This window comes from Trachypithecus francoisi, unplaced genomic scaffold (assembly GCF_009764315.1).
Source record: "Trachypithecus francoisi isolate TF-2019V2 unplaced genomic scaffold, Tfra_2.0 Lachesis_group15, whole genome shotgun sequence".
NCBI classification, from domain to species: Eukaryota; Metazoa; Chordata; class Mammalia; order Primates; family Cercopithecidae; genus Trachypithecus; species Trachypithecus francoisi.
This window is the reverse complement of record NW_022681460.1, coordinates 5,839,393-5,849,303: the sequence shown is the minus strand read 5'-3', so window position 1 is coordinate 5,849,303 and position 9,911 is coordinate 5,839,393.

Below are 9,911 nucleotides of genomic sequence, written 5' to 3'. Positions count from 1 at the left end.
TATTAACTGTATGACAGAGCCAATGATTGAACATATCCAAAATTTGATAACTTTCTTGGTAATGTTGGGTCTAACATCTACTTTGCAAACTTTTTGAGATGAAATATAAATCTGCCTATTTAAGTGCCTAGAAAACACATGGTATCTGCTTGATACAGTTTGAATTTGCTTGGATTACAGATCAGCGATTTCAAAGGTTTGTTGGGCTCAATCCAAACATGTCAACAACTATAGAGTGAACATATTATACAGAATGTAATGTAATCTTTAATGTATTAAAACGTTCCGTGTTTAGGATGTCATCATGATTAAAACATATGCCAAAACAATTCACAGCAATATACTCTAGAGGATGTTTTCCCTTTTACAACAAAATTTCCAGCTTTCATATTTTACTACCAAAGCAAAGAGAACTTACTACTTTTAAAACAACCATAAAATGGTTCAAATGTTAAATTGTATAAAAATCTTAACACAAGAAGTAGGATGCAGTGGTGTGTGCCTGTAGTCCCAACTACTCGGGAGGTTGAGGCAGCAAGATTGCTAGAGCCCAGGAGTTCCCATACAGCCTGGGCAATGCAGTGAGACCTATCTCTAAAACAATTGTTTAAAAAATCTTCAAAGAAGAGAATAAAGTTGAGCCTCACTTAAAAGTAGTCTTCCCACCTTTGAATCACCATTATACTCAACCTTGAGGAATTAATTGCATGTTACAACTTACAGAATGTGTCTTATGTTTCTCAATGACTACAATCCCTTGCCACCAGGATTGATGTCTGATTCTCTTTTATATACTCTATAAACCTAGCATATAGCCTTGCACACATTTAATGAATAAATAAATCAATTTATTAGAAAGTGATGAATCGCAGCAACATCATATTCATTAAAGAAATGCAATGTCTTATTCTAGAAAACAAAGAAATCCTTGTCCCAGGGTTTATTTTTTATTTTTCTAGAGAGAAATCTATCTTAGAAGATGGACCACCAACCATCAGATTATTGAGTAGGTTTAAAATAGGACTTGCAAACATTTTCCTGGAAATCTTGGCATACCAAATAATTATTAAACATTGTTATTACAGAGCATATTTTAACACGGAGATAAAACAAACGAAATACATTTTAAATACCAGTGCTAGAATGATGGAGCCACTCAAGTTTGTCTTATAAGAAAATATCTAAATGCTTCATTTGTTAAAAAATGACTTTGGAAGAAAATGCAATGAGAAAGCCTGCCACATACAAGAGAACTAGCCTATTGTGTAGCCCTAAGAGGCAGACCCATTCCCTGCAGGTTAGCAGTTATAGAGAGACACATATAGACACAGTCGGACAGAACTGAAGTACCTTCTCACAGACAAAGCTGCACAGCGAAGAAAGGTGCTGTTTCTGGGACTTCTGGTATTAAATGTAGAGGAGACATGGTGATAGAAATGGTGATACAAATCCAAGATTTCCATGAGTAGTTTAAACATTTTTTCCAACACAGTAATCTGTGCATCCATGATTCACAGTAAGAGGTTATTTTAATACTTTGGGCTCTAGTATGACATGAGATTAGGTATTAATAAACTAGATTAATGAGAGGAAAAGTGAGTAGGGAGAGGAGGCTAGAGGACCTCTCACTGAAGCTGAATTATCTAATTTTCTTCCACATTCTACTAATCAGGGACTTACAGAAGCTTCTCTGTTTTGAGTGTGTGTGTGTGTGTGTGTTTGACGTTTCCTTTTTGTTTTGCTTTTGAAGGGAGGGTATTGTGGGAAAGCTTTCTTGTCTTTTTTTGTAAGTGGTTAAAAAATGCAACTCTGACATTCATTTGATTGTCAAAAAAACCCTGAGAATATTAGGTAGCTTTACGATTCTACCTGGTGGCTTTAATGCTCCATATTTTAAAAGTAGTGATCTCTTGCCAATGGTATTCATTAGAAATGTCTCAAAGGAAGTAGTGCCGTCTACTGTGTCGCCAGTAATCATTCTTGTTGAATTTCTTCAGAGCCATCTAATCTAGGTATTGACCAATGCCTTGTTTCACTGATGAGGTTTGACAAGAGCTAACCCCAGAGTGTCATGGCTTCCTACGGAGTAGCAGGAACTCTGATCTAATTAATCTCGACTGGTTCAGCGCTGGAAGTAGATATATATCCTAAAACTCTATCCCAGTTGTGCATCTCAAAGAGATATTGTATGTTACAAAGTTATCTGAGATCAAAGACTATTTAAGACGGATTTTAAAAATTTTATAGGGTTGCTAGTGACTCGAATAAATAAAACCAATAAAATCACAAACAATAAAAATTCAGTTAGCAAATATTCTTTGGAAAGAAAGCAAAGTCAATATACTGTACTTCTCCTGTAATAGGCAGTACAGTTGCTCATTTACTGTTGAACAAGAATTAAGTGCCAATCCAATTTTTTCTCTAATATGATACTTCATAAAATATCCATTAGGATATTTCAATATTTGAATCAATTGAGCATATAGTAGTTATAAGGGTAACATTTGAGGATGGTAATATTTTTTGCACTTAACATAAATCATTGGATAACTTTGATAAAAATCACTTTTGCTGTTAAAAAGTCATTTTAAACATTCTGTCCCAAAGGGCAGAATTAGACATATTTCCTCTTGCTGTCATAAGTGTTGACATTCATTCCTTCCACATTGGATACTGGATTTTAGTTTCCAATTTTATATATCTTGGGAAGATAATGTGAAAAAAAATTGGATACTGGAAAAGAGTTAACAAATTCTGTGATAAGATTGCAGAACAAACAGAAATAAAGAAGGTAGTTTGGAGTGTGTGGTAAGTGTTAACACTATCAAGGGAGAAAAGAACTCTTTTCATGGTATTCCACACTTTCATCTTTGTCATTAACCAGGATAAGGTCAAGCTAAGGATTTAAAAACACATCTTATTCATAAAGTATTGAACCTAGAAAATAAAATATCTAGAACATGATGCAGTTATAATTATCCCCTGGGAAGAAAATACCTTCCTAATATTGTGCAAACACTTTGACTGTATCATTTTTATCATTTAATAAATTAGATAAAATTAGCATTATGGCATAAATTATGCCGAATCGTTTATATTCTGGTGTCTACTATGTTAATTTGCTAAGGTCTTCTTTTTAAATCAACTAAATCAAGGAAAATAAGAAACAGAATATGGCTTGACACTGTAAAAGTTTTCCTCCATAAGTTGATAATATGAGACATCTTCCTTACTAATTTAGAAGGAAGCACTGATATGAAAACTTTCCTTAGGGTACTAATATAGAGCAAAAGCTGTACAGCAATCACTGATCTGCTCAGAGACATGCTATGCCGATCCCAAATACAATTGTACTAAAAAGATCACATCGCCTCCAAAAGTTCAGGTATAAAAAAGTAAATGTTGCCCATTGTATCTTGTAATGAGAGTAGACTCGGGCACAAAATTTCACAAGAATTTTATGAATGAAATCTTGGAAATTCAGATCCTGTTGATCATCAAAAGGGATTGTGTCAATCAAAATCAGCTTGTAGCTGGCTGAAATCAAGAAGTCCTTCCTCATAGACTCTATTTCATTACAAAATTTGAGCTACATGGGCCCCGCCAAGTCTCCAAAATTTCAAGATCTGTTCCAAATTATAGGCTACAATTTATTCCAATTATTTTTTATTTTGTTTAACTCCATGGATATGGTCCCACCTGATTTATACCGTAGCCTAATCCCTTGCTACACAAAGAGTGATCCATGGGCGAGCATTTTGAACATTCCCTGAGAAACTACTAGAAATGCCAAATCCCAGGACATACCACAGATCTACTTTTTCAGAATTTGCATTTTAAATAAAATCCCCCAGCAATGTCTATGCACATTTGGGAAACACTGACCTAATCTTTATATTTTAAAATTGTATACACACACACACACGCATACACACACGTACTCACATATATAATACATATCTTACATTGGGTTTATTGAGGTACATTTAACAGAAAATAAATTCACCTTTTTAAGGTTTTCAGTTCTATGAGATTTGACAAACATGATTCAGTCAAGAAACCAGCAATATGTTAAAGAAATTGAATATTATCTTCACCCCATAAAGTTCTTTCACACTTGTTTGCAGTTAAACACCTCCTCCCATTCTCATCCCCTGGCAACCACTAACCTGTTCTTTTTTTTATTTCTATAATTTTGCCTTTCCAAATGTTGTACATAAACGAAATCTTCGAATATGTAGCCATTTTTGTGCAGGAGTTTTTCATTTAGCAATCATTTATGAAGTTGTATATATCAGTGGGTGCTTTCATTTTATCTCTGAGTGGTGTTCCAGTGGATAAGTGTACTGCAACTTATTTATCCATTTACCCATTCACCATGAAAATTTGAGTTGGCTACACTTGCGGATTCTGAATAAAGATTTTATTAAAATGTGTGTACAGGTCTTTGTGTGGATATATGCTTATGTTTGTCTTGGGTAATTACCTAGGGATGAGTCACTGGTTAAGTTCATGCTTAACTTTATAAGATATGGCCAAGCCAAACTGTTTTCCAATGAAGCTGTGAGATTTTGCATTCCCACCCAAAATGTTGAGAGTTATCTCCTCCAGTTAGCAGATTTTGGGGGTTTTCTTTTAACCTTTCTAATAAGCATCATTTGTCATTTTAAATTACATTTTCCTAATGACTAATGCTGCATACATATTTTTCACGTGATAATTTTCCATTTGTTTCTTTTTATTCATAAAGTGTTCAATTCTTTGCCCATTTTCATTTTTTTCATATCTGTATATGAAAGTTATTTATATATTCTGAATATAAATCCTTTTCAGTTATACGTTATACAAATATTTTCTCCCCATTCTGTGTTGTTAGGTTGCTTTTCATTTCCTTAACTGAGTCTTTGGAAGGGCAGATGTGTTTAATTTTGATGAAGTTCAACTTAGGCTTTTTTTTTTTTTTTTTCTGTTTTGTGCTTTTGGAGACTTATCTAAGAATCGTTATCCTACCATTAGGTTATAATATTTTCTCCTATACTATAATTTTATCATTTTAGGTTTTACACCTAGATTCCTAATCTAATTTGGGTTAATTTTTAATTACTATGTGAAGTATTAGTGGAAGTCATTTTTTTACCCATAAACATCTGTTTTTTTCCAACACAATTGATTGTGTTATGTCCCTTGTACATAAATTATCTTAGCACCATTGTCTGAAATTGAGCATACAGGTGATGGGTCTACTAAGCTATGTATTTTGTTGCATTAATACTTATGTCTCCTTTTTTTTTCAAACCAACACCCAACTGTCTTGATTATAGCAAAGTAGGTAAGAAATAAATAAATTTTGTGAAATTTCCAACTTTACTTCTCTTTTACAAAACTGTTTTAGGTAGTCTAGAGCCACTGATTTATAATTAATTTGTAGATTTTCTAAAAACCACTGCTGTATTTTTTATTAATTCGGGGTTGAATCCACAGGTACATTTGAGAGAGTTTATATCTGCTCTGGTCTGAATGTGCATCCCCTTCAAAATTCATGCTGAAACTTAATTCCCACTGTAATGGTATTAAGAGGTAAGGCCTTTTGGGAAGTGATTAAATGTTGAGGGCACCCCCCTCACAAACTGATTAGTGCAGCATAAAAAGGCTAGTTAGGCCCTCTTGGCTCCTCCACTCTTCTGCCATGTGAGGACTCCTAGAAGATGTGATCTGTGAGAAACAAGTCCCTCACCAGTCACCACGCCTGCCTATGCCTTGATCTAGCACTTCTCAGGCTACAGGGCTGTGAAATAAATTTCTGTTCTGCATAAATTAGCCAGTCCAAGGTCTTTGATTATAGTAGCAAAACCAGACAAAGACAAGATCTTAACAATATTGGGTTTCCAATTACTTTGTGTGGTATATTTCTCAATTTTATTAAGTCTTTGTTTTCTCTCATCATTAAATTTGTTATTTTCAGCATAAACATGTTGCATATATTTTGTTAGATTTACTCCTAAGTCATGGGTTTCATTCCATTGTAAAAAGCACTTTTGATACTTTAAATTCCACTTATTGATAATATATAGAAATAAAGTTAAATTTGAGTATTAAGCTTATATCATGTGGTCTTACTATATTCGTCTGTCCTCCCCCCACTCCCTTCCCCTCTCCTCCCCTACCTCCCCTTCCCTTCCTTTCCCTTCCCTTCCCTTCCCATACTGGGTCTTGCTATCTGCTCTCAAACTCCTGGGCTCCAGCGATCCTCCCACCTGAGCCTCCCATCACTTATTTATTTGCAATAAATTTTTAGTGGAGTCTTTATGATTTTGATGTAGACAATCCTCTTCTGCAATGAATGATAGCTTTACATGTTTTCTTCCAGTTGTAAGTGTTTCTTTTTCTTGCCTGAATACACTGACTACTATCTCTGGTAAAATAAGCAGAAGAAAGGAAATGATAAATAGTAGAAATCAATAAAATCAAAAACAATAAAAATGATGGAGAAAAATCAATGGCTGGAAATATGAGGAATACCTTTATGCCAAAAAAATAGATAACATTCATGAAACGGACAAATTATAGGAAAAAGAGTGCTGAAGAACACTCACAAAGAAATAGATATTTTTCCAGCTTGTAGATTTTCTAAAAACCACTGCTGCATTTTTTATTAATGTGGAGTTGAATTCCTAGGTCAATTTCAGAGAATGTGTATCTACTCTGGTCTGAATGTGTGTATTTCTTTAGCTGTTGCCATGGTTTAAGTGTTTTTGTCCCCTCCGAAATTCATGTTGAAACTTAATCCTCAATGCAACAGTATTAAAAGGTGTGGCCTATAGGAGGTAATGAGGAGGTAAGTGAGATTAGGTGTCCTTATAGAAGGGTTTGACAGAAAGAATTCAACTCTGTCTCTCTCTCTCTTTTAACCCCTTCTATGCCTTCCACTATGTGAGGACACAGTGTTCTTCTCTTCAGAGGACACACAACAAGCAGCCATCTTGTAAGTGGAGACCAACCCTCACCAAGATACTGAACCTACAGTGCCATCATCATGGACTTCCAGCCTCCAGAACTATGGGGAATAAATTTCTATTCTTTATAAATTACCCTAGATATTTTGTTATGACAGCACAAATGGACCAATACAGATGTCATCTGACATTTTCTGCATTATATATTTTTTTATAATCTAAGTACCTGCCATAACAGCTGTATACAGATGTGGTTAAGATTTTGGTTAGATGATGACAGTTTCTTGGCTTGGAGCATAGTTTCTATTCTTATAGTGAGGTATGGTTTATTCAGTAGTTTTTCTTGTAGGTAAAAAGAGATTTTAAGTGTTTCCTGACTTGATAACTTTCTGTGTTTTTACACAGTTTCCTTAGCGCTTCTTTCCAAGCTTTCTTCTCTCCCCAGAGTGATGTATTCCCAAGATTACTGCCTTAGATTCCGTAGATTTTTCAGTGTCTTCCAGTCACAAGTGTTTTTATAGTTTAAGGATAAGGTAGTCATTTATTTGATTGTATATTATTTGTTAGTGTTTTACATTATATGATGGACCTTTCTTCTTCTGTATTTTTTTCTGTTTTCCCCTTTAAAGGCTTTTTGTGTCCTCTTTAATATGTATTATTATTATTATTTCTCTAGTGCATTAAATCTGCCTTCTTCTTATGGATTTTTAACACAATCTCCCTTGAACTCAAGTAACTACCTCAAGTTAGAATCTGATATTTCTGTCCCCTTCTGCAGTAAGTCCTACCTATATTGACTGTCTCTGTCTATTTTCCCTTATACCTGTGCCCCTAAAACATAGATTCTACGACTTCATTGAATTTGCTTTTTTCTTTGTGTCTATTGACTTTCTCATTATTAAATCCAATCCTCAGTTCTCACCTTAACTACTCAAAAACAGCATTTCAGATCACTGTTTCTTTTTTTTTTTTTTTTTTTTTGAGGCGGAGTCTCGCTCTGTCCCCGGACTGGACTGGAGTGCAGTGGCCAGATCTCAGCTCACTGCAAGCTCCGCCTCCCGGGTTTCCGCCATTCTCCTGCCTCAGCCTCCCGGGTAGCTGGGACTACAGGCGCCCGCCACCTCGCCCGGCTAGTTTTTGTATTTTTAGTAGAGACGGGGTTTCACCGTATTAGCCAGGATGGTCTCGATCTCCTGACCTTGTGATCCGCCCGTCTCGGCCTCCCAAAGTGCTGGGATTACAGGCTTGAGCCACTGCGCCCGGCCCAGATCACTGTTTCTTAAGAGAATTTCTTCCTTTGGACTCTGGAGCCCCGTGCTCACTTTACTCTTTCTTGCTTAACTAGATATTTTACGACAGTTCGCATTATAGGATTATCCTCTTTTGTTCAGCTTCTACACATGAAATACACCAGAAATTAGCTCTAAAACTCTTTGTTTTTTAATCTATAGTCCTTCCATCCAATCCTATAGCTTAGATATCACCAATACCTTGACAAATGCTAAACCTGAATCTGATGTGTTTTCACGTCCTGCAGGAATATCCCTGGATATTCCTTCATTCAGGTTACCTCTATCTAAATAATAGCATCTGCCACTCTCTGACTTCTTTTTCTCAGAGAATGACAATGTCACCCTTTTATTTGCTCAATACAAATCTGAATTCATAGATTACATGTCTCCAAAACTAGAAACTTCTAATTCTGTTGAGTTAGCCAGTTGATTTAACAATTCCTTTTCTGTATATCCAAAGTATGTTTTATTTAAATAACCTGAAATTACAATTATATTATTAAATATATAATTGTTTTATAAACATGCTTTTCCTCACACATGTTTATGTAAATAATGTAATGTGTGCATCTTGATGTCCCAAGTGTGGAATATAAAGCTTGCTTCTGTCATGTTGTTCCTTTGAAACTCAGTGATCATTTCCTCACTGTGCAGATCTGCACACTTGCTGAAACCTACTCACAGTATTAATCTTTCTTTCTGATTGACTTGTGTTTTAAATGCAATCAATGAACAGAAACAAACTTGCCCATATATCACAGAATGTATTTCTTCCCTTCGAATTCACTTTGTTAACTTGCTGAGCTATGCTGACTCTGTGGAATCATGGCAGCAACTTGTAAATGATGCATGAAAATAAAATGAAAGACCCCTGCTCAGGGAATGAGGCAATCAAAAACTGTGCTTTGCTGCCCTATTTGTGTGTAGTCACTACACCCAGTGCAGACGTGGCCTCCACATTTTTTCCATTGAGTGAAGAATATCCCCGGCTATAAAATAAAAACAGGCCGGACGCGGTGTCTCACGCCTGTAATCCCAGCACTTTGGGAGGCTGAGGCGGGCGGATCACGAGGTCAGGAGATCGAGACCATCCTGGCTAACACGGTGAAACCCCATCTCTACTAAAAATACAAAAAATTAGCCTGGCCTGGTGGCGGGCCCCTGGAGTCCCAGCTACTCGGGAGGCTGAGGCAGGAGAATGGCGTGAACCCGGGAGGCGGAGCTTGCAGTGAGCAGATATCACGCCACTGCACTCCAGCCTGGGTGACAGAGCGAGAATCCTTCTCAAAATAAATAATAAATAAATAAATAAATAAATAAATAAGTAAATAAATAAATAAAAATAAAAGCATGTCCCTCAGACTTTCATTTTTTTTACTAGCATTACTTTAAAAGCCAGTGGAATCCTAAAACAACAGTAGCAACAGCAACAACAAACCTGAAATGAGTTGTCCAATACATTTAGTATTATCTCCACACTTTAAATGGTGTTCTCTGATCTGGAAGGATCAGTTCAAACCAATAAAATGTCATGATTATCAGACTTTTAAAAGTTTTTATTGAAAACAATTCCTTAATATAGTTTAAGGATAAGGTAGTCATTTATAACCTGCTTCCTCAAGGATATTGGATATATGCTCCTACTTGTAATAAAGAGTTCAAACTC